This window comes from Carassius gibelio, chromosome A6 (assembly GCF_023724105.1).
Source record: "Carassius gibelio isolate Cgi1373 ecotype wild population from Czech Republic chromosome A6, carGib1.2-hapl.c, whole genome shotgun sequence".
Classification (NCBI taxonomy): Eukaryota; Metazoa; Chordata; class Actinopteri; order Cypriniformes; family Cyprinidae; genus Carassius; species Carassius gibelio.
The window spans coordinates 26,383,563-26,407,941 of NC_068376.1; the positions used below are offsets into that span (position 1 = coordinate 26,383,563).

Here is a 24,379-nt window from a genome sequence, read left to right on the forward strand (position 1 = left end):
TGACAAAAAAATTAAAATCAAATTGGTTGCAAGGCGCCCCTGAATTTTAAGATATTTTACAACTTAACTATAGAAGAAGCTCTTAAAAGTGCTTAAAGAAAACCTCTCACAGAAATATACAAAAGTAAGTGACTAGCAGTTTTCATGCAGCATGAATGTTGCTGCTCTGCTCACCACCATAAAACCTGTAAACTGTATTCTATAGCTCTTATTATCTGGAAAAGTGAGATAAAGAAAATGCCACGCACAGCAAGTTTTGTGTGTCCACTTCATTTCAGTTTTTGCAAGAGCCAGAAATATCCAAAGCAGACAAAAGCATATGCTTAGAAAAAAAAAGAAAAAGAAGAACAGAACAATGCAAAAACCCCTGTGAATGCTAAACGCAGGCAAATATGGCTCTTTTTTAAATTAAATGACATCCATGAAACATTTGCCACTGACCTGAATAGAAAGACGAATTTTTCCCAGTTTTTATTGTACTCTCAGAAAGCTGATGCAGAACTTCCACTGACAGCCTCTTTGTATTTGTGCAGTATATGCACAATGTAATCCACAAGCGTGATGCAACTTGGTTTGAGCAGAATTTCTATCTTGTTTCTCGCAGGCACCAAGATAATCAGCAACAAGATGCAAAACAAACCCAGACAGAGAGATATTGTTCAACTGAATTAATTTTCTGATAGAAACGTGATCATGTAGGTGTTGATAAGCCCTCAGACCCTCCGTGAACTCGACTTAAAGTGTGTCATTTGTGTGTCACTACTAGAACCACTTGGCATTGAATCTGTTTGAGTGAGTGCAGGACATCGACAATACCTGGAGAAAAGCTATCCGTTACCATTTCCTTTGATTTCAACAGCAGTTATGAAAGTATGGAGTCTGATATGAATCTGACGTCATGATTGCCTGATGGCACCCCAAGAGTAAACACATGCAGTTCCAAGCCCTTCACTAGCGACTATCCTTAGCTGTGACAGGAAATACCTAACTCGATTTCATGTTTAATAGCCCTCCAAAAGCAATCATGGACTGGTGAAACAATAAAATAAATACAATAATATTTTATCTATATTAGGCTGTTGTCATGGCAATATCTGAGGTTATCGTAGACCGAAAGTCAAATTACACAAAATAATTTTCACTAACAGTCATTTTGCATATTGATTTCGATCACAAAATACCTCAAATTAGGACAATTGTCATGAATTTGTTCATTCAAAGTAAAATTTCAGAACCAATATTATCTATAGCTGTTAGATAAACACGTAACCACATTAAAGCCACAATGACTTTCATTTACACCTGTATTGCTATTGTTAACTAAACTTTGAAAATTAATACAAAATAATAAATATTATACATTAATTACAATTTTTTGTGAATGTTTTCAGTGAAGCTGAATTTAAATACTAAATATAAATATGACATGAAAAACTTAATTTAAGTTTTCCCATGCAATATTTATATTTAGTGTTTTATTTAAAAATATTGACTTGGAAACTAACTTAAATAATGTTTGAGCTGAAGTTCTAAAATACTTAAAAGATATTAAAAAAGATGAAGATGGCGAAGAAGAAAAAATTAAAGCTATATAAGAATAAAAATGACAAAAGTTCTTAAAATCTTAAATTAAAATAGAAATATAACTGAAATAATATAAAAAACTGAAAATATAAAAATAATTCAAAATTGCAATAAATACTGCAATAGCATATAAATGATAGTAAGAAAAACACTGATTTATAAAAGAGACAACCAATGATCTGTTCTCAGAAGATGTCGGATGGGGGAATTTTCCAAATGTTTTTCAAACAAATTTTTTTCATTATTATTATTGTACATTTATTTCAAAAACGTTATTTAAACAATTCTGTTATTACCATTTATTTATAAGAATCTTTTCTGTCCAAAACAATGGAAAAATGTCCTTTCAACTTTTGAATTCTTTACTCTTTAAATAAAGCTATAAAACAATTCTGTCTCTAACTTACCCCATATGGTTTGACAAATAAATGTATTCAGTCAGAATAAAGAAATAGGCCGTTTGGAAGCATACGGTTTAATTACAGCATTTAACACCAGGGTATAATGGGGTCATGTTAACCAGCCAAACCCTGACCTCTTGCTTTGAGCACCCACTGCAGCCACTGCAGCCACAGGCATCAAACTATCTCACATAATGCAATACAATAATATTTCTTAAATTGCTTCAAGTCCTGTATATAAATAAAATTTATGTAGATGGTCTCACTTTGCACTGGAGCTATGGTATAATGATTTCATTCACATGGTTATCTAACACAATGAGCTGGAGCATTTCCATGACATTTGCCAAAGTAATAGTTATAAATTGCATATGCAAGAGGTGTCAGACTGGCGCTTTACTGATGTTTCACAAACACAGTCAGTGGTCAACCTTGTTTGGAATCCTGCTGAGTGTTTATGCATGGATATCTCTGGCATGATATCCATTATATATATTTTTTTTTTCATTGCGCAACAAGTGCCGCCAACTCCGTTTGTCAGAGACAAATGTGAAAGGCTTCCTAAGAGCAGGAGGAAGCAAATTGCCTGCAGCCATTTTAAGCTCTTCCAAGAGGGAATCAAGACACACGACAGCTCAGAAGCCAAAGACACTGGAAAGCCACTGGTATGCATATCCTGACATAAGGGAAAGTGTAAGAGCGGGTTTTTTATGGACTAAGATGGTGCTTTTCAATCATCTAAGAGCTTAAGCTACCCCCTCAACACAACAAGAGCATCCCCCGTGGGAAAGACAAAGAGAAAACACCCACGTTGCACTGCCATAAGCTTTCAAACGTCACTCATTTTACTGCCTCTCCCCCAGTATATGTGTGTGTGTCCTTGGGGAATTTGCCATTTTACAATTATCACTGTCAGATAGCATGCAGCTGGAGGAGCTGAATACCAAATGAGGGTAACACTTTAGAATAAGGTTCCATTAGTTAATGTTAGTTAACTACTTTCATTAACATGAACTAAGCAAGAACAATCCTTCTACAGCATTTATAAGTCTTAGTTCATGTTAATTTCAACATTTACTAATGCATTATTTAAATCAAAAGTTGTGCTTGTTAACATTAGTTAATGCACTGTGAATTACCATGAACTAACAATGAATAACTGTATTTTCATTAACTAACATTAACGAAGATGAATAAATACAGTAATAAATGTATTATTCATTGTTTGTTCATGTTAATTAATACATTAACTAACATTAACTAATGGAACCTTATTCTAAAGTGTTACCCAAATGAGTAATCCATGTTCTGAAATATGACAAAAATACATTAACATGGTAAATTCCTTTACAATTTTCCTATTTATTGGCTCTGATTTACATTTGATCAAATGTGTATTTTTAATTCAGAATGCATCACCTTCAACTGAAATGCACTTAAACCGCACTTAAAGCACATGTTGACTGTTTTACTGTAATCCATGTGGGTAGTGTTATGACCCTGATTGTATTTGTAGGTAGACGAGGCTCGGCAAATGACAACTTGGATCTCTAAGATCACAGAAAAATACAATCTGTAGTTAACAAGCTCTTAACTGACTGATCACATTAAAGATATTAATGGTTGTCCTTTGTTTATCCTCATGTATAAATATATAAAAGCAAGGTCATGACACAACATTTGTGTGCAATCAGAGTATTTATCTGGCATGAAAACAACAAGGATGTCAATTAGAATAACAGCATTAAATCATATTAGATTGATAATAGGACAAAATGCCACCAATGACACTAGAAAATGGCATCATTTTTACCTCAAAAAATCCTGATGATTGTATTTATACAATTAAATAAAATGTGGCTGTTATATAAACAATAAATAAATCAGTTATGAATAACAGCAACAATTTAATTGTAATGATTTTGGATCACATTTAACAAAAACCCACCAACCCACTAATCTCAACAAATAAGAATACTTCATAAGACAAAAAAAAAGAATTAGTGAATTGTTGGCCTTCTGGAAAGTATCTTAATTTACTGTACATGTACTCAATACTTGGTAGGGGCTCCTTTTGCTTTAATTACTATCTCAATTTGGCATGGCATGGAGGTGATCAGTTTGTGGCACTGCTGAGGTGGTATGGAAGCACAGGTTTTTTTTTTTTTTTTTGACAATGGCCTTCAGCTCATCTGCATTTTTTGGTCTCTTGTTTCTCATTTTTCTCTTGAGAATCTATGGGGTTCAGGTCTGGTGAATTTAACCAACTTTTGGTGCTTTTGGCAGTGTGGGAAGGTGCTGAATCCTGCTGGAAAATGAAACCAGCATCTTCAAAAAGCTGGTCAGCAGAAGGAAGCATGAAGTGCTCCAAAATTCCTTGTTAAATGGGTGCAATTACTTTGTTTTTCAAAAAACACAATGGACCAACACCAGCAGATGACATTGGACCCCAAATTATCACAGACTGTGGAAACTTAACACTGGTCTTCAAGCGACTTGGGCTATGAGCTTCTCCACCATTCCTCCAGACTCTAGGACCTTGGCTTCCAAATTAAATGAAAAAAACTTGTTCTCATCTGAAAAGAGGACTTTGGACCAATGGGCAACAGTCCAGTTATTCTTCTCCTTTTCCCAGATAAGACACCTCTGACGTTGTCTGTGGTTCAGCAAATTCCTTGACACGTCTGTGTGTGGTGGTTCTTGATGCCTTAATCCCAGCCTCAGTCCATTCTTTGTGAAGTTCACTCAAATTCTCGAATCAATTTGCTTGACAATCCTCATAATGCTATGGTTCTCTCTGTTGGTTGTGCATCTTTTTTTTATTCCACACTTTTTCCTTCCACACAACTTTCTGTTAACATGCTTGGATACAGCACTCTGTGAAAAGCCAGCTTCTCTGGCAATGAATGTTTGTTGGTTACCCTCCTAGTGAAGGGTGTCAATGATTGTCTTCTGGACAACTGTCAGATCAGCAGTCTTCCCCATGATTGTGTAGCCTAGTGAAACCACCACTTTGAAGGCTCAGGAAACCTTTGCAGGTGTTTTGATTTGAGTTGCTGATTTGTATGTCACCATATTCTAATTTGTTGATATAGTGAATTGGTGGGTTTTGTTAAATGCGAGCCAAAATCATCACAATTAAAAGAACCAAATACTTAAACCACTTTAGTGTAGTTTAGTACTTAAAAGATTACTATTTTATTTATTATATTATTTAAAAGCCGTTCCTACGTGTACTGTGTTAAGCTAACTGAGACTTGTTATAGCACTTATATATAATTTCTCCTTTTTTTTTTTTTGATTGCTTCCACTGTGCTCATTTGTAAGTTGCTTTGAATAAAAATGTCCGCTACATGAATAAATGTAAATGTATGTGTATATATTTATGTGTATATATATATATATATATATATATATATATATATATATATATATATATATATATATATATATATATATATATATATATATATATATATACATATATATATATATATATATATATATACGTGTCTTGTCTGTCCACATTATTTATAGTTTTTAGTTTAAAAGTGAGCCATAATGCCCATTTTAACAATATTACTGCTAATGCTAAATTATACCCATAATACATCACACAAAATGACTCTAGTAAGGAGTCTGATAGCATTTTGTTTCCTGTTATTTTGGGGTATTTTCTCCTGGGTTTTGTTATATAGGTAGTGAGGGAACAGCATGTGTATTTTTTCTTTGTATGGTTTTCTAAATTGTCTAAGATTTATCTCTTTCTGTTTTATTGCTTTTGCTTGTGCAGCTCCTCAGTCAATTTGTATTCTTCTGGTTCTTTCTATTTGTGACTGAAAGAGTGTAAATATATTGCAAGTATCGAAAAGAGATTTGATGACTCCCCTTCAGTTTTTCCTTTCTTTTATCTCCTTATGTTTCATATATTCTCATACCGTGTGGACCGAAGCCTGGCTGTGAGAGTGGAATAGTCATATAGTGTTTGCTTTTGTGAAGAAGGTGTGATGACACATTCAGTAAATCCAATGGAAACACTATAACAAGCTCTAGCTGGACGCCTGCAGAAACCACTGGAGGTGAGAGCATTATGCTCATCCCAGTCCCACCTACAGCACCATGATTCCCTCATCTGACATACTTCTTGGGCCAGGAAAAGATCAGAGAACAGCCCCTGAAGCTGTGCAGAAACAGTGATAAACAAAGCAAGAACTGAGTAATATATGCAGTGATGGGATGACGCCCCATGGATGCAACAGCCATCTTCATGTACTGCAGTGCTCGAGAATGAGAGAATACAAATCATTAACGACACACTGTTGCTGAGCAATGTATGGTCTCCAGCAGGTTAGCTAATCCAGTAATGTCTTCAGATACATACAAATCTGAAGCATATCTTCAATCAGAGGAATGTTTCATTGAAAGGATCCCAATAGATCTTAGTTAGGGTAGATATAATATCTAATTTGACACAAATTCAAACGTGTCTGTGAATGATGCACTGTACAGCTACTTTTTGTCAATTTTTTCTTCTATCTATCTATCTATCTATCTATCTATCTATCTATCTATCTATCTATCTATATTTTAGGATGTATTACATATTAATAAAATATAAATTGAGTTCAGTGTGTTCAGGTGAAATAAGAAAGTCAGTCTGTATAGTAATACTGTCATTGTGAAAAAAAAAAAGATGCTCTTTAAATTTATTATAATTATGTCTAATTTAATGTATAGCATGCATTACAATAAATAAATAAATAAATGTGCAATGAGTGGGAGAAGATGTTGAGAGAGCTGAGAGACTTGGATTTGTGGGTGTTAGAATAAGAACAATTTGTAAAATTAACATGTATATAATATTTCCTTTCCTTTTCTTTTACCATTCTGTGTTAACATAGTAGTGAGTGTGTGCATGTAAGTGTGTGTGTGTGTGAGAGAGAGAGAGAGAGAGAGAGAGAGAGAGAGAGACAGAGAGAGAATAGTGAAATATAAGATTTAATGTAACATTCCTCATAACCAGTCTTCACCATTGTTTTTATTTATGCATTTAGCAGATGCCTTTATCAAAAACAACTTTCAGGCTACTTTTTTTTTTTACCAGTATGTTTGCTCCCTGGGAATTGAACCCACAAACTATTGTGCCACTAAAACAACACTCTACCACTGAGCCACAGGAACACAGTGTTTATGTGCAAATGTGATTTTAAAATAATGACTGCTGTAATAAAAATAGTGATTTGTGTATATGAGTATCTGTGTGCTGTTATGTTGTTCTCCACAAATCTATGGATACGGCATTCATAAAATTTAAATATGAGATACTGAATTTCATGCCTGGGGTAGATGAAATCCCATTTCCAGCAACTAAACAGTTTTTTTTTTTTTCATAAAATAATTAGGTTATTTTGCAAATCTGAGCCATGCTTCTTATAGAGAGCACTGCAATATCATCCATGATACTATATGTTACTTTTATATCTTCACTATTTCCTCTGAATATATAGAGCTTATATTATAAATTAAACTTAAATGGAAAGCTGCAATTAGCATGTCGGCACACTCATGTTACTTTCTTCCAGCATCCAAAATGATTTCCCCTTTCCTACTGTAATACAAACCAATCAAGTTGATATACACATCACACACTGTGGTGGGAACTATTAAAAATAGTGTAGATACTGAAACAAATTTTAAAAAAAGTAATAATTCCCTGACATCAATAATAGTAAAACATATTCTAATTGTATTAATTTTTTTAATAATAATAATAATAATAATTTAAGTAATTATTATTATTATTATTATTATTATTATTATTATTAATTTATGGCAATAATGCATGACCTTTCCGGGCTTCTGTATGTGCCACTATAAATCTCCCAAACTGTTTATGTATACAGAACTTTTCACAGCTCCAGTTTCAGTTTAAAATCAATGGATATTCGGATGTACTCCAACTGAAATGCTGCCCATTCATTTAGCTCTGATTCCAAAAATCCCTTTCTTTTTCCCACATATTTTAGAGCCTGCCTTCTGCAGATTTGTGCAGGAGAATCATACACGCAGTTTAGAGGGAACACTGATGTACAGCGTGTTCAACGGGTTGTACTCTTCCATATCCGAGTGCTTAACGTTCAACCGGCACTACATGGAAAATAAATCTTTCCAAAAAATTTACTTTAGAACAATAGAATCTTAATACAGCAGAACCTAAAGGGATTCCACATCTATCCCTCACAAATTCAGTTTCTGTTGCATGAAATTAAAAATGGCGTCTTCCCTGACTAAGGTCTACAGAAGTGCATGCACATGCAGGGAGAGAGAGGCCTAAGAGAAAATTCCTTTTCTTCATTAACATTGGCGAAGCCTTTTTCCTCTAGTACATTCACGACAATTACCAGGCTTCATAACGCAAGCTCTGGTGGAGAATTATAGCACAGCCCTTCTCTCTAGGTTGCAGATCATGCATTATTAATCGGGGCAGCTCAAAGTAAATAATTACATCTCATTATCAAAGCTTGGGTTTCTAGTTTGGAGGCATGTCCTCTCTATTTCTTTAATGAGCCTCCAAGCTGGCCCATTTAGTATTGTTAGAGATGTTAGGTTTGAAAGAGGCATCTCCTCCCCAACTGGGCTTCTGTATTGTGAAATCAGAGAGCGAAAGGGAACAAACTGCTGCTATCAGTACAACGACTGGCATTTGCCATCAGGGCTGGGCTCGCATTCAAGGGCTGCATTCATTATTTTTATCCCAGCTTCCGCCATTCTGCTACATCTGGCGAATTTGGGAGATTGACTGGGCTTCTGTTGGCTCACTGCAAGAAGATAGAGGAAATGCAAAGAATTTTGTTGTAGGTCAGGGGCATGACTAGACTCGACATGAGAGGCTGAGTCCATGCTCCATTTTAGACATCAGAGATATAACGTGACTTGACTGTCCAAGTTATATTACGCAGAGAGTGGTTTTTTAGCTCTATATTAAATTAGGCTGGTAAAAAAATAAAATAATAATAATCTTCTGAAATCAAAATGATGGTGCTTTAATAACCAATATTGATGTATAACAAAACGGATTTCCTAATTACATTCACCAGAGGCCTTTCTGTTAGATTAACATAACACAATTCTGCACCATTCAGATCAGAATCGAGAATGGCTTTTAAATTTCAGTTCAGTAACTTAATTTGAACTGAATTTGAAATGAGATTGAAATGAGGAATTGCAATAAATCTAAATGTGAGGAATTAAATTAAAATAAATTGAAATTTAAAGAAATTATTTTATTTAAAAGTTTTAACTAGAAGTTTGGCAAGATTTAAATGTTCAAATATTTGACAAATGTAATGGTTTTTGGCCAGTACTGCAGGTTTGGAGTCAGTAAGATTATTTTATTATTATTAATATTTTTATTCAGCAGTGACAGTAAATTGATCAAAAGTAACAGTAAAGATTATTACATCACACAAATAAATGCTGTTCTTTTGAACTTTCAATTCAAAGAGTCCTAAAAAAAGCATATTACAATTTCCATAAAAATATTCAGAATCACAATTGCTTTCAAAATTAATAATACTAAGAAATGTTTCTTGAGCAACAAATCAGCATATTAAAATGATTTCTGAAGGATCCTTAAAAATGGAGTAAAGATTTTTAACTTTGCCGTCACCTAAATAAATTAAATATTAAAACATTAAAATAGAAAACACTTATTTTAAAGGTGACATATCAAGAAAATCTGACTTTTTCCCGTTTTAAAGTTTAAACTATTGTGACGCATGATTTCGGCGTGATAGACATAATAATCAAAACAAAACAGATGTTTCTGTTTTTATCAGAGTATCTTGAGGTACTAGTTGTAAAGGCACAGTCCTAAAAAGGGGGCAGGGAGCAGCAGCTCATTTGCATTTAAAGAGACAGTCACTAAAACAGTGTGTTTCTGCTTCCACTCAAAATAGCCATTTTCAAAATTATATAATAAATTATCTGTGGAGTATTTAGAACTGAAACTTCACAGACACATTCTTGGGACACCTGATACTATTAGTACATATTGTAGAAAAGGGCATAATAGGTCAACTTTAAATTGTAAAAATAGTTCACAATATTATGTTTTACTGTATTTTGATCAAATAAATGCTGCCTTTGTGAACATAAGAGACAAACGTTAAACAATGTTTGAATTGCAAGTCAGTAAGTTCCTCTTCCTGTTATTCCAAATTCACACTCATGAAGAGATAGAGGCCCAAAAATCAAAAATAAATTGTACAATCCTGATATACACAAAGTGAGTAATTAGTGAATATTAAAAACAATATTGGCAAGAGAAAGAAAAAACACTCACTCATTGCCTGCACTTTAGCAAACACTCAAAAGCTGTCAAGTCGTGCAGCTCATTTGCACTGTAGACAGGGAATTAAAATATAGCCAATGGATATTAAATCAACTTGATCATAAAATTGCTGCAGTATATACACACAAATAGAAAACAATAATTGAAGGCTATAGCACAAAAAGCCAAAACGAGTCATGTTCCTGCTAGGTAGGTCATTGATTTCGTAACAGTCACATTTTGTGGTGACAGACCTTTTCTTCCTTGAAGATGCTTCAAATAAGTTGTGTGAAAATATCACTTATCAAAACAGTTCAATTACTGCACTGAAAGCACAAGTGTGAATGGAGCTTGCTTGTTTTATATAAGCATACAGAGATTTCCGCGTTCCCAGTCACTGTAGATTCACTTCATATGATGGGCAAGGAGCTGATCATTTTCATTGAAACTCTACATGTGGCCCCTCATCCCTGAAGTCAGAGACAAAAAGGAAATACATAATATGGCGGCATGAGATAGGAAGGAGAATATGATCCAATCGCCAGTGTCAGGACACCGAGTCTTTGGCTGTAAGTCTGCCCCAGCCCAGGATTGAGCATAATGCTGGTAGGCTAGTTAAATGTGATAATTTCACACACCATTTCACATGAGGCGTTCATACGGGGGTCCGCCACTCAACCTGACATAGGGGACACAATGTCTCCCCAGGACTTTGTGCTGTTGCGTTGCTTTGTTGAATATCTTGAAGGAATATGCAGAATGCAGTTGAAATTGCTGGATTCGTGTGGGCTGGGCTAATAGAGATCTTTGCTCAGGGTAATCCGTGCTATGTGGGTTGCAAGGGCAAAGATCAGTACAACAGCACACAGGTGGATTAATGGTGAGTTTCACTCCAGAGGCAAAATTACAGCCTACAGTCAATCAGATGATGATAAACTGTTGTAAAAAACTGCTATCGACTGAGTAATTCTTATCTTTTGCCTTTTTTTATGATGAAATCCAATTTTTGGATTACAAATTGTACAAATTGAGTCAAAATTAACGATAAAATTAACGTTTAACATGATTTTCAGAATATCTTTATAAATATCTTAATGTTTAGTATGTTCATTTAAAGGGATAGTTCACCCAAAAATGAAAATTTGCTAAAAACGTACTCCACCCTCAGGCCACACGAGATGTAGATGAGTTTGTTTCTTCATCTGGAATTTCGCATTACATCGCTTGCTCACCAGTGGATCCTCTGCAGTGAATTGGTGCCAACAGAATGAGAGTCCAAACAGCTGATTAAAGCATTTCAATATTTCACAAGTAATCACATGCCTTCAGTCCATAAAGCAACGTCTTGACCTCTATTCATGATATAATATGTGACCCTGGACAACAAAACCAGTCTTAAGTGTCAATTTTTCAAAATTGAGATTTTTACATCATATGAAAGCTGAATAAATAAGCTTTCCATTGATGTATGGTTTGTTAGGATAAGACAATATTTGGCCGAGATACAACTTGAAAATCTGGAATCTGAGGGTGCAAAAACATCTGATTACTGAAAGAACTGCCTTTTTTAAATTGTCCAAATTCTTAGCAATGCATAACACTAATAAAAAATTACGTTTTTATATATTGATGGTAGGAAATTTAGAAAATATCTTCATGGAACATGATCTTTATTTAATATCCTAATGAATTTTGGCCTAGAAGAAAAATCTTTGTTATAAAAATTGTTATACCCCAGTTACTGAAAATTGGTTTTGTGGTCCAGGGTCACATACTGTAGTGAAAAAATTGTCTTGTCTGAATCAGGAGAAACATATGCACAGATCAAGAACCGTTTACAAGTGAAAACAGTTCTAAACAAATATGTCAGTAGATTTTGATGTGAGAGGTATTGTAATGGTTATATCAGCTGTTTGTCTCTAATTCTGATGGCACCCATTCACTGCAGACGATCCATTGGTGAGCAAGTGATGTAATGCTACATTTCTTAAAATCTGTTCTGATGAGAAAACAAACTCTGTGAACTATTCCTTTAGCAGAACTCAAGCTGATCAAAACCTAAGTATCCATGTTGTCCAGCATGAACAGAGAAAGTTTCAAAGGGAATGCGGAAGGAATCTGAAAGAGAATGTTGAATTGTTTGGTAGAAAAGCTCATGATTAAAGCCAAAAACACCCAAATCTAAATTATGTGATTATTGATCCAGAAACAGTACAGAATCTGTATGGTTTATAAATATTTTGTCCTCATTTAATTTTCTTCGCTTTAACTTTATTAAACCCTAAAACATTCTATGTTTAAGTAATAAATCTCTTAGATTTTCATCGTGATCTCAGACCAGACTTTGAGCTACTGTAAACATTCTCATTCATTCATTTTGATACACATTTGATATTTATAAAATATTTTGATTATACCGATACCATTGCTATCCAGACAATTTCAAAAATGTAAAGTGTAGCATATGATTTATTTCCTCTTCTCAATTTGCCCATCATTGGTTTTTCATAACTCACTGTTCTGCCAAATGACTAATGACCATTTACAGTACCCATCATTTATCACTGTGGGTACCAAAAATATATATTTTTTGCTAAGTCCTAAATCAAGCTCCGAGTGCAGTCGAGCAAACAAAGACGGTTTAAGAGAAAATTTGAAAAAAAAGGAGCGCTTCTGAAACGACAGACGTGCTTTGCATCCAGACACCCATGCAGAAGCAGCCTAATGAGTTGGCTCTCACCAGAGAGGTGGACAATACCCTGCAACCATCGCTCTGAAATAAACCAATGCAGAGCTTGAGCCAGACTACTGAGTTCTCTGTTTCATACAGTCCATTGAGTTCCTCTGGGGGGGTACAATCTTGTGCCACAGATCCTCTTACCCAAAACACTACATGGCCCATTTGTGGTAATAGAGCACATAGGAACATTTTTGCTGTGTGTGCTGTGGATTGAGAAACACTGTCGGGGACGGTGAGGATGCTATTGCTGCACTCCCCACTTCTTTGAGCAGTTGGCTAGTGTCTCCTAAAGCAGATGGTCTGGAATGCAGACACTTAATATGACCTAATATGTCTCATTACACACTCACACAATCATATACCAAAGCAATGAACTATTTGTTGCAAAGATCTCTTTCTTAATGAATATCTAGATCTTATTGAGTAAAAGTACCTAAACATCATTACACCAAGATGAAGCTAACTGAGAAGAAAATAGCTTGTTTTAAGCTCAATATGAAAAGACATTTATTCGCAAACTTATTTTGTGTGCTTAATGTCACATCTTTACGAGCAAAACAGGATATTTGAAACTAAATATACATGGGATGACACTTGATGTTATCTATTGAGAAAGTATTAGAGAAAAAAATAATGCCTTAACAGCTGTTTGGCTATCAGTTAACATTAACCAATATCCTATCTGAGTATTTTCAGGAACGGAAAAAGGTTAGCTCGTTCAATTTCAAGAACATTCACTGTTCCTTGCTGCTGGAATGACCTTCCTAACCTTATCCAGTCATACAATTCCCTGACAATTTTCAAGGAACTACTGGATCTTGAGAGAAAAGAGGGAAAATTGCAAGAAATAAAATCAGAATTGTGAGATATAAACACAGAATTGCGACATGCTAACTCAAAATCGCAATTCTGAGAAGAAAAGTCCGAATTGTGAGATATAAACTCAGAATTACAACAACAGATAAAAAGGCTGCATCCTGCTGACTTAAAATATATATATATATATTTATCCTTCCAACTTGTACTATACTGGACAATGTTTGAACATGCTATTGCTAACACTTCTTGTGGTATTGCCTCCTTGTTACAAATCATTGTATTCCTCATTTGTAATTCATATTAGATAAAAGCATCTGCTAAATGAGTTCATGTAAATTAAATATTAAAATGTTTGCAAAAATGTGCACTGGTAAATCATACCCAATAAGAGCAGGAACGTTTTGAGAGGGTACATTTTTTATTTTAAAAACCGGTGATTAACACTAGTTTGATCAATTTTGCTGTGAATCTTCACAGCTAACACACTTCTGACTTAAACTGTCATGCCACAGCTTACATTGCTTTAAATATCCAAGGCTTGTTAATATTTGGGTAATGATCTTAATTTAAATTCTTCCACGTCACAAGCCTGCATCAGACACCCAGCCTGTGAAGGCGAGGGCAAGAAATAGAGGTGAGAGATAGCGCAAGAAAAGGAGAGGGAGAGACTGCATCTGATAAAGGCTTGCCACTCTGAACTGTACTGATGTGAATAACAGATGTAGGCGATGACCTGGTATAGGCTATCACACTACACTCAATACACTGTCTCCTCTTCTAGCCCTCTGTGCCAGAGGGTGTCATCAGATAATGTGGGCAGAAAATCCATAAGCAGGAGCCTCTGACACGGGACTAAATTGAGTCGGAATGTGTTTTTATGCTTAGTCAGTTGATTTAAGTAATTAAGTTGTGATTTCAATCGAACTTCCTCAAGCAATGGTTTTTGATCTTAAAGAGGACCGCTTATTCGCCAGCCAGCGATAATGACTTTAACACACGCACAGAGGCTGAAAGAAGACATTAAAATAATCTTATCTACATTCATTTAACATTTTTCCCCGTCCAAACTGTGATACTCAAGGCTCCAGCCCTGAACAGCAGACAACATATTTAAAAATACAACATTCAGTGATAATGCAAAGACAGAATTCCCACATCACAGTCTGACTTCTGACTTGAGTATGATCCCCTGACTGGTGCACTGGAATGATCTAGACCTGCCATTAACCACCCTCAGCAACGTTAAAAAATATACTCATTATCATTTAACATAAAATCCAAAATCCTCTATTTCTTTATCAAGTAAGAGTTCCGATCCAAAAAGAAGCATCATTATCATTTCTGTTTGCATTACGCCAAACCTCCAACATCAGTTTTCAATCTAAATGACATTTAATCAGAAACTAATTGCAGTATCATTATTGGTTTTAGCTCATTACCATTACTCAAAAGTAAACTCAAATAAGAGCAAAGCTTTATGGGCCTCTGCCAATCTATTTCACACCACAGAAACACCACAAATTGTTCCAATTCAAGGACTTTAGAAAACGGAAACTGTTAAGTTATTTAGGTGCTAACAAACAGCTTTTGGCCCTCGTCAGCAGTTGGTTACAATATTAAGTTGCAAATAATGACAAACACTGACAAACAGATCATTCAAAACACATTTCCCTTATATAAATTCCTTTTTTATAGCCCAGAAAGGTGACAGTAGGTGAAGGACGAGCATTGTGACTTATTTAGTTTTTTTCAGTCTGTTTGTGTTGTCCACTGCTGTCGATGGAGGTAAACAACGTTAACCGACACAGACTCTCAACCCAGAGGAAAACTCAGGGTCAAATGGCATTTACAGAGCAAGAGTCCTAAGAAAACCTATGAATAATGTATAAAACCAAGCGTTGTTTCTTTTTCTACTGTGCAGAACTTACGTGGCGGTGTGTGATCAGACTCATAAGGAGTTCAAACGTTTGTAACAGGCCAAAAGTTTACAAGTTGGCACCGCACCAATTTTCCTGACTTCCCTATCACCATGATGGAAAAGTTCATTAGCTCATTCAATTATGTAATAGAGCCATCCTGATGGAGCCTGAAATCGCCAGACCTTAGCGTTCCAGGCAAAGGCTCTTTCCATTGCTTTAAAAGCTTCTCTGAACTAATGAAGTCTGGAGAAGTGACTTCATACTGCACTTGGCTGTGCATACACCAAGAGACATGCTTCTCTATCATACACACCATTTCTACAGCAGCTCCTGATGTTGTCCAACCAGAACCACAGAAAACTCCTTTTGCAGGGAACAGTGAAATGCAGTACTCTGTGCTTTATGATCAATGGATTTGTAGCGCTCTCACAAAGACCCAGTGAGTGAGTCATTGCTGCGACAGCCTCTCCATACTACAAAAGTCACTGCACTCCATCACACATTGTTATAGCACATCATGTAGGTGTATGCTTTTGTATTACATAGTTGACTCATTAGATCTGACAATGTGATGCCGATTGGTATTTTGGTACAAAGTTACAAGTCAAGGTGTCATAATTTCCTTCAGCCTTCTGCCTGACACCTCCAAACTCATTATTTCTTACAGGTGTTTAATTTAACTTGTCTCTGACAATTACCAGTGCCAATTATAGACACATTGCAAAAACTATTCTTAATGCCAAAACATCCATTAATGGTATTAAAGCATGTGGAGAAGTTTATACAAACCCATCTAACATGCTTTCTAAACAAGCCCATCTGGTCCAGATGGCCTCAAGGTTTGACATCTGCAAGGCTGATAAAACTCTTTGCTTCCTCCAGACCTCCACAGGCTATATCTGGGTCAATGACATGTATTGCATATATTATATTATAAAATGATTCATTATAATGCAAACCATAAAAAAAAAATCTAAAATAAATATAGATTCAAATTCTGAAGACAAGACATTGTAATCTTTATTTGTGGTGCTTAAATAATAAAAAATTAGGTGGTGTTACTTTATTGAGGTATTTTCTATATGAAATATGAAAAATATGAAAATGTGTTTGTGTGTAGAATTAAGTATATATTTAACTGTCTATACATATACGTGTGTGTGTGTGTGTGTGTGTGTGTGTGTGTGTGTGTGTGTGTGTGTGTGTGTGTGTGTGTATAGACAAATTTCAATAGGAAATTTTATGTACTTAACATGCGGTTTTTTTTTAAAACGTGCGTGCTTATGTCACTGTCACTGACCAATCTTCTAATATATCACTTCTGTAGAGGCAAGTTACCAAGAGATTCAATGTCAGACTTAAATACTATTCTACATTAAAATATTCTCATATACAACTTGTAAACATTTAATTGAAATATTCAGTCCTGACGATTATAATATGAATCAGTAATATGCATTCACTCAAGAGGCGTTGATGCACTTCAGTAAAACCTGTTGTTCAGAACAAAGTGATGGGCAGAACTTGCCTCTGCTATATACATAGAGCAATGCAGAAACACGCCATATAAGCACAGAAAAGTCTGATTTGCCAAAGTGCCGCACTACTGGTCAATATGTATTTTGAAGCCATCATTTTCTCAATGTCTCACAAATATCGTGCCTACCTCTATTATTACGTGGAACCCAAAAACATTGCTTTGAAATCAACTAATCAACATCGACGAAATTAATAGAGCGACGCTTTTCCCGCAAGGAATCCGTGAGAGCTCTTCAAAGTTGACCCATTTCCATGCACTTACCTTCTTCTATTTGCCGCCGCTGTTGCCAAACACCTCCAGTACGATCACCTAAAAACACAGTCGCCTGCAGATTTTTGGGTATCTCGTTAATCACTTGATGTACGATGGCCCCCAATACGACAAACTCCATTCCCCCACGTAACGGAAATCACACGCAAATCTCCCAAAGCGCGATACCAAGTGGGAAAAGCTGTTGCGCTGTCCAGTGAAAGTGGTGCTGAAACGCTCTCGGAGGCGAAGTACTTTCCATTTCTCCCAGTCGTCGCGTCCATTCATTCACTATTGTAAAATATTGTTCGTCTTGTGTTATGAGCTCATACCTGAAGAGATAGTACTGCACTGAGCATAACTGGAGAGCAGAGCCGTGCTGAGATGTAGGCAGGCAATGCTCTTCAGTCGAAACAGTGTGTTCAACGCCCACATAGCCCACTCACGAACACACAACGCAGAACATACACTGACTGATGAAAGAGCTTTCGAGCTTGATTACTAAGAAAGCCTTAACACATTTTTTTATCTCTTTAATGAATATATCTGCACATGCACGATCTTAAAAGATTATGATGTTTTTAATAAAGCCTACAGCCCTTATTAAAAATCCTGCAGGAATTATCATTACCTTACGACATATGCTAAAGATTGTTATTTTAAAAGTCAATAAATTGAATTTTACTGTAAATATTTTATGGTAACAAGTACTGTATAAAGGTGATTTTTTTTTAGTAAAAGTAGCTCGAGTAGCTCGAATATGTTGGTATCTTAACATTAAATTATTTAATATTCAGAACTGTAAAATAACACATGTAATGCATGTGAATATTGTCACTGTTTTCTTTTTTACAATGTTTTTTACAGTAAAATGATGGCAATCATAGCTGATATTTTACAATTTACTACTGTAAATAAAAAGACTCTAAAGAACCAAATAAGATGGTATAAACAACAATGTTGGGGGGGGGGGGCTTCAGTTTATCCAGTAGGATTTCAATAGATTTTTTTTAAGCAGTCTTGTTTGATCTCATTACTATTGTTTATGTTTGCTTGTTTGTTTGTTTTTGTTTTGTTTTGTTTATTCTTCACTATGGCAAGGAAATTAGTTAAATACACTTTTAAAACCAGTGTAAATGTCCTGGAGGCAATTGTACATATTATTGTACATGCAAGATGTTAAATATAAAGCATAAAGTTCCAGGGCATTGATAATCACAGTGCAGTGAGCAAAAGATGATTTAAAAAAAACATTGTCCCGAAGGATACTTTTTTGGAATGCTTACAAATGTTTTTTTTTTTTTTTTTTTTTTTTTTTTTTTGAGGACAAATTTAGTCTCAAAGCATATCAGTACAAATCTAGGCTTGGTAGACAACATCTACATTTATATGGTAGTGTTGTATCTGAGCTTTCTCTCAGCATATTTTGTTATGAACCCTCAATTCTAATATATTCACATACATGCTTCCAACTTCAGTGTCTTCAAAACAATATCCCCATGGGATTATGATTTTTAAAAAAAGACTAATGTAGTGTGCACAATACACTGATATCTTTCTAGTGTTAACCTATGCAGCTTGCTGCTCATGTTGTTAAATGTATTCATTGAAACTAATGTTAAGTCATTTCTGAAAGTCGTACAACATCAGCGGACACCAAGGAAGAGTTGCAGACCTTTCTTTTAGAAATGAACATGATATGAAATATTACTTTCAGGTGGGACAAAATTATATTCAGATCAGATTTATATATCTTTATACAGCAATAAACAGTACATTTACACTCTTTACATCTGCATTTGTTTCTGTGGATTTGTAGACATTTTTTCTGAGGTTATTTGGCATTACCTCTTGCTCCATTCAGCTATAACTGAATAATAAGTTTATTACCAGACACAGTCAATGTTAATTCTGCAATTAAGTTTTATACTATCCAAAAACTCTGAGCTTTATTGGTGTTTTGGGAAATCTCAGAAAGAAATAAATGGTACAATATCACCCCCTAGTGAAGAGAAATGTTTACTTATGGCCAACATTTCTTTTCTTTTTTACACTTACCTAAATGGCAACTGTTGTCCTCTCTTTGATTTTATCATCTGATTTTTTTTTAGATAGATAGATGGATAGATGGATAGATAAATGCATTATTAATAGTAACATGTATGTATGTATGTATGTATGTATGTATACACACACACAAACACATTTAAATACACACAAAACGAAAAAATTTATTGAATACACAACTGCATCAAATATGTGATATGACCAGCAATCTTGGTGGATGGTGGCTTGTAAATTATATATGGCATCTTTTCATCTACTCTCTATCAGTCCCTTTAAGCAAAAAATTGTCAGTATTGAATTTTCACAAACAGAGCTAGATTAAGTAGAGTCCTGCAGCAGCATTTTGTCCCGTCGGACAGAGCACATGCCTCTTTGGTGTCTAGCCAAGCAGCTTTACTGCTCAAAAGCCAAGCTGCCAAGCCACTGCAGGAACATTGGCCAGTGTGTTACTGATAAAACTCCTCAAGGTGGCAACTTACAGTTCTGCCAGATTCTCTGCTCATCTTGGCAACAAGACCACATTTAGTCCAGAGCTAGTGCTTTTGGATCACCGCTTTGCCTGTATAATCTTTTCTATCATAATTTCTTACCATGAAGGCACAGTAGCAAAAAAATGTGTCAGATAAAGGTAAAATGAAAGGCTAAATGTACTTTTCATGGAAAATTTTTTTTTTATATTATAAGTGGACCGAAGGAAAAATAATAAAGTCATAAAAAAAACATTATGATCCATAATATATATATATATATATGAGTATATATATATATATATATATATATATATATATATATATATAGAGAGAGAGAGAGAGAGAGAGAGAGAGAGAGAGAGAGAGAGAGAGAGAGAGAGAGAGAGAGTGAACTGATCTGTTCGAATGCTGTCATCCTGATAAAGATTGTTGTTTTTGAAAAAATGCTGTTACTTTAAATAATAAGTAACATGACAAGCTCCAGTTAGAAGCGGCTTCCACAAAAATGATGTGAAGGGCCCAATGATTTTTTTTTTCTGCATTCATTAGAAGAAGGCCCTTTCGATGTTCAGGCTTTATATTTTACAAAGTCTAACAAAAGAAACCTAAAATATTTTCTTACCATTTTCACAATATCTATTTTAAACTGCACTCTTTGCACCAACTGTGAAACAAAGCCCTGAAGATAAAGCAGCAGAAGAAGGGACTGAAGAAAAAGCAGATAAGAAACAATTAAACACAGTTATATTTGGTTTTTCAACATTCTCCAAGTAGGACTAAAACAAAAGCAATATCCAGACTTGACATTGTTCAGTGGGCTTAAATGTTTTGTGACATTTAAATAAACCTTGTATTTAGGAGCATATTCGACAAGCAGCATATAAAGATTTACAGCCAGAAGATGGATCATGGTGAGGACCCTTCAGAGGGAATAATTCACACTTAGCGGGGCTCATTGTCGACTACAATTATTAACTGACATTTAAACATCCCTTGATAATATTATGTTAACCTATAAATCACCATGCCCACTAGGAGGGGATAAATAAAACAACGGAAGGATGAGGCTAGGGCAGATTGGTTCATACAAATCACTTCCAGCTTTTTTTTTCTCTAACACTCATATTACACAGGGCAAATCATTTTTATTATTTATGCACAAATGACTTGCTAGCACAGATCGCCATGCAATTTAGTGTCAGTGATCAGTCTAATAAAAATAAATAAAAAAACATTACTAGCCATATTGAACTAATTGATCACTTACATCATTATACATTTGGTCTGAACAATGCCTATTGCAAAAGTTTTAATTAACAAACTACTTCTGCACCATTGTCTGAAAAAAAAAAGAACAAAGTACAGTACGGTGGCTGTAGAAAACGACTCTATTAAATAACTTGGGGTCAGCTGCAGGGCTGAAAATATGACTAGCTCCTAAGTAAATTGATTTTTTACTGTTATTTGTGGCTACAAAAAAAAAAAAGTGTACTATAGCCTTAGCCATACAGCAGATCATCATCAATAATAATTTAAAGACATTCAGATTGATGGCAGATCCGTATTGGATTCAATTTGGTCCCATGTTCATTGGGTGACTACATGAAAAAACACAATGGCATCATAAATGATAACAATGATTTTTAGCTACTTTCCCATCATCCTGTGCAGTAAACATTGCTGGTAGTAAAATAACAGTTTACTCTTTGGTCCTAATCTGTGAAAACATTATATATAATGAGTATTTAAATCTGTAATTTAGCATTATTTTTGAAGGACTGTCGATAGTTGCATAGCTTTTTTTTTTTTGTGAGTTTATCACAAAATTCTGCCACCAATCTCCATTATGACTGCCCAAGCTTCTCATAATAACATAGCACTCAATGATAAACAATCTTCAGTAATTGTATTTTTATGCTCCAAAGAACACCTGTTTGCAAACAGCACAGAAACATGAGGTGTAGATACTTTTGCCAAAATTTATACTGTAGGTTTGTTGTAATGTCCACAGTATCTCCAGTGCGATGTGTTATTCATATAATTTGGATACAAAAATGGTGTGGACCACACATAAAAAAATTAATAAATACATAATAATAATAATAATAACAATAACAATAATAATAATTCTAAAATGGCACAAATAGAAACTCCCCAGGCCATTGGGAAACTGCTAATTGAATTTGGTTAGCAGATTGAGATTATACAGTATCATAATCATAATATGTACAGTATTGTTCAAAATAATAGCAGTACAATGTGACTAACCAGAATAATCAAGGTTTTTCGTATATTTTTTTATTGCTACGTGGCAAACAAGTTACCAGTAGGTTCAGTAGATTCTCAGAAAACAAATGAGACCCAGCATTCATGATATGCACGCTCTTAAGGCTGTGCAATTGGGCAATTAGTTGAATTAGTTGAAAGGGGTGTGTTCAAAAAAATAGCAGTGTGGCATTCAATCACTGAGGTCATCAATTTTGTGAAGAAACCGGTGTGAATCAGGTGGCCCCTATTTAAGGATGAAGCCAACACTTGTTGAACATGCATTTGAAAGCTGAGGAAAATGGGTCGTTCAAGACATTGTTCAGAAGAACAGCGTACTTTGATTAAAAAGTTGATTAGAGAGGGGAAAACCTATAAAGAGGTGCAAAAACTGATAGGCTGTTCAGCTAAAATGATCACCAATGCCTTAAAATGGAGAGCAAAACCAGAGAGACGTGGAAGAAAACGGAAGACAACCATCAAAATGGATAGAAGAATAACCAGAATGGCAAAGGCTCAGCCAATGATCACCTCCAGGATCATCAAAGACAGTCTGGAGTTACCTGTAAGTATTGTGACAGTTAGAAGACGTCTGTGTGAAGCTAATCTATTTTCAAGAATCCCCCGCAAAGTCCCTCTGTTAAAAAAAAGGCATGTGCAGAAGAGGTTACAATTTGCCAAAGAACACATCAACTGGCCTAAAGAGAAATGGAGGAACATTTTGTGGACTGATGAGAGTAAAATTGTTCTTTTTGGGTCCAAGGGCCACAGGCAATTTGTGAGACGACCCCCAAACTCTGAATTCAAGCCACAGTACACAGTGAAGACAGTGAAGCATGGAGGTGCAAGCATCATGATATGGGCATGTTTCTCCTACTATGGTGTTGGGCCTATTTATCGCATACCAGGGATCATGGATCAGTTTGCATATGTTAAAATACTTGAAGAGGTCATGTTGCCCTATGCTGAAGAGGACATGCCCTTGAAATGGTTGTTTCAACAAGACAATGACCCAAAACACACTAGTAAACGGGCAAAGTCTTGGTTCCAAACCAACAAAATTAATGTTATGGAGTGGCCAGCCCAATCTCCAGACCTTAATCCAATTGAGAACTTGTGGGGTGATATCAAAAATGCTGTTTCTGAAGCAAAACCAAGAAATGTGAATGAATTGTGGAATGTTGTTAAAGAATCATGGAGTGGAATAACAGCTGAGAGGTGCCACAAGTTGGTTGACTCCATGCCACACAGATGTCAAGCAGTTTTAAAAAACTGTGTTCATACAACTAAATATTAGTTTAGTGATTCACAGGATTGCTAAATCCCAGAAAAAAAAAAATGTTTGTACAAAATAGTTTTGAGTTTGTACAGTCAAAGGTACACACTGCTATTTTTTTGAACACACCCCTTTCAACTAATTGCCCAATTGCACAGCCTTAAGAGCATGCATATCATGAATGCTGGGTCTTGTTTGTTTTCTGACAATCTACTGAACCTACTGGTAACTTGTTTGCCACGTAGCAATAAAAAATATACTAAAAACCTTGATTATTCTGGTTAGTCACATTGTACTGCTATTATTTTGAACAATACTGTATATGTTATGGATTACAGTATATGTTTTTAGCACTTTATTAGTTTTTTTCCTGATGTCCGCTTATAATGTTAATATTTTTGCATGAAAAACTACAATTTAGCCGTCGATTATAATTTATTTTATTTTTTATCTTTATCTGACCCCTTTTTTACTTTTTTTTTTAACTGTTAAAAACCTGTTTTCTATAGATAGCTATTAATAGATTTTAATTAATATATTCATTAAAATAATATAAAATTACAGTAAAAGCACAATTTACAGTTCAGATGAGTCAAAAGTATCATTACATTAATTTAAACATTTATCAATCGTTATATTTATTAAATAACATATAGATATATTTACTGTCTTAAAGGATTATTTCACTATCAAATTAAAATTTCCTGATAATTTACT

The 24,379-nt window shown here is 34.9% G+C and overlaps 1 protein-coding gene across 2 annotated transcripts in view; it reads right to left on the reverse strand.

Annotated features, from left to right (window-relative positions):
* LOC128015889 (metabotropic glutamate receptor 4-like) overlaps positions 1-17,991 on the reverse strand; it is a 159,181-nt gene extending 141,190 nt beyond the window's left edge. For both annotated transcript variants that reach the window (XM_052600111.1, XM_052600114.1), the window contains exon 1: positions 17,597-17,991. The gene's annotated coding sequence lies outside the window, so the exon portion shown is untranslated. The remainder of the gene's footprint in view (positions 1-17,596) is intronic.
* Between the last annotated feature and the right edge of the window lie 6,388 nt (positions 17,992-24,379).